We start from the raw sequence: 2,477 nt of genomic DNA, 5'->3' as shown, positions 1-2,477 counted from the left end.
GGTAAGGGATCCCGAGCTGATGATTTTAGCTTGATGGTAACAGGATGAACAAGGGCTTGGCGAGCTGAACTCTTGTAATTTTAGTGTCTTGGCGAGCAGATTTTGGGACACAAGATGAAAACGAAATATGGCAATGCTTTCAAAGCTTGGTGAGCTAAAGTCTTGTAATTTTCATTTCTTCTTTTTTGGCTCAGTTTGTTGGGGATTGTTTTCTTGATTTATCTTCTTTCTAGGCTCATCTCAAACCAGTGTGTACATACACTTCCCAATAATATAATATTTTGCACTGGGTGTTTACCCCACAGTTTCGCCTTAAAAATCATGTTACTTATCTAGACGAATTTAGCTCTGAATTTCTGTTGTATATAATGGATGGATGTAATGTCATTGCACTCAACACATCTTTGATACATTTATTTCATGGTTACACGCTTGGTCATTATTTGGGTTTTTGCAAGAAGATATGTTGAATCCAATTATAATGAATGCAATTACATTTAACAAAAGAATTGAATTTAATACACAAAGGGACCATGCTACGACCGAACAAGGAAAAAAGGACCACAATCATCATTCACTCTAAAAGAACAACGTAACACCAGCCGCAACAACTATCAGACCGAGCCGGGTCACCCGCCGCAGCTGAGCTTAATACTGTCTCAGACTGACACCGACGCCGGTTCCATATTCATCGGCACCGCTTCACTGTCCGCACTTCTTTCGACTTGACGTTGACCTCGACCTTCATGCCGGCGTCACAGTGCCCGGAGATGCCGCAGATGAAATATCGGGTCCCGACAGTGGCAAGCGGAACAACATCATTACCGGTCGGAAAAGTTGCTATGGGGCTGGAACCGTTGCAGGAGTCACATCCCGTCTTGCTCACCTCCACCATGTTGTGCACGACAGCGGAGTACTGGAACTTGAGCTCATCGCCGGTGGTGAACCTAATTCTCGAAACCCACCGGGAGTAGTTTGTCTGAAGGTCCCACGACCCGTCTGGCGCACCCACGGTGTGGCTGGCACCGAGCACCATCCCAAGCATGGTCATGGCCACGGTGATCAGAATAAAAGCTTTGTTCCCCAAGGATTAAATATGGATCTACTAGCTAGCTGACTTAGTAGTAACTGAAAATATGATGGGGGATGGAAGTTAGCGCTAGAGAGAAAATTGGTTATGTTGTCTGATCAACTAATGATCACAAGCTCCAAGAAAGCTAAAGAGAAAATGGCTGCAGGATGGATGGTGTTGTGAGATCATTGATACTAGTGTGTCTGACATATATAGGCGATGGATGTGTTAAGAAGGATCATCGGGTGTAAGCGCGTTGACCAGGTGACAGAGTAGGTCGTCAAAAATACATGAAAATGACGTCATGCACGTTAGCTCCTGAAACTGATATTATTATATATGCTTGGCTCCATAGTTTTAATAGAAAACTAACAATGAGGAAGATGAGATAGGTAGCCGTCGGTAGACCGGGCCTGGGGAGAAAACGATTAGTAACGAAATTGTCAGCAGACCATGTCTAAACAATTAGTTAGGAAATCATCAGTAGCTATCAGTAGACCTTGTCCTCGATCGATCCGGATGCCCACACGAGCATATTAAACAAAAATTAATCCAACATATTCTCTAGTTAAACATTCCAAACGTGTTGGTACACACATATACTACATCGGTACGGCAAATAATTATATAATTAATTAAGTTTCTTCTAAAAATAATAATTAAGATGTATGTCGCTGTCAAAATTCACACAAATTCACTATTAATAATATGTTGTGTTGACCAAATTCAGAAGTTGCATAGTCTTCATAGTAAGGGCGCCTCACAGTTGTCATATAGCTAAAATCATATTTGGCTAAGAGGATTTATAGTTGGTCCCAGTTTTTGGTAGTGAAAGGTAATTCCACTAGTAATTAGTTGCCATATATGTACTATACATTTGAGATAAACCACGACACTTATTATGGATTGGAGAGAGAATTTTTTATCACAACCATTTCTCCTGGAGATGCTCTTGTTTCTTTTTTTAGTAGAGTTCTCCTGTTCAAGGGGTAATCTCTGCGGTCCTGAGTGGGGAACTATACCTTGGGCACATTGGCTTCAACCAGGTACTTACGTCCAAACACTACCACAAAGTACACCTTAAATATAGTGGAAAACTCTCATAAGAAAACAATTTGAAGCAGGCTGTCCGCCCTGGAGAGGTTATAACATTTGTGAGGCAAATGAAAATTCAAAGCTAAATGGAAAAAAATATTTATACTAAATATTATCATTTTTGTTACTCATCTCATCTCTTAGCCGTTTTCTCTAATACGATAACGTAAAAATAGATGCCCTTTATAACTGCTAAGATAAAATCATAAATCTGCCATCTTAAAAGAAAAACGACGAAGGAAAGCTACGCTCGCCAAAGAGAAAAGCTACAACGGGACACACAATGCTGCATCCGACCATGTTTTTTTTT

The 2,477-nt window shown here is 40.7% G+C and overlaps 1 pseudogene; it reads right to left on the bottom strand.

The window, feature by feature from the left end:
• Positions 1-579: 579 nt before the first annotated feature.
• LOC123040194 (uclacyanin 1-like) lies at positions 580-1,084 on the bottom strand (annotated as a pseudogene).
• Between the last annotated feature and the right edge of the window lie 1,393 nt (positions 1,085-2,477).

The sequence above is a fragment of the Triticum aestivum genome, chromosome 1A, assembly GCF_018294505.1.
Source record: "Triticum aestivum cultivar Chinese Spring chromosome 1A, IWGSC CS RefSeq v2.1, whole genome shotgun sequence".
NCBI lineage: Eukaryota > Viridiplantae > Streptophyta > Magnoliopsida > Poales > Poaceae > Triticum > Triticum aestivum.
This window is presented reverse-complemented; position numbering and strand designations above follow the sequence as displayed.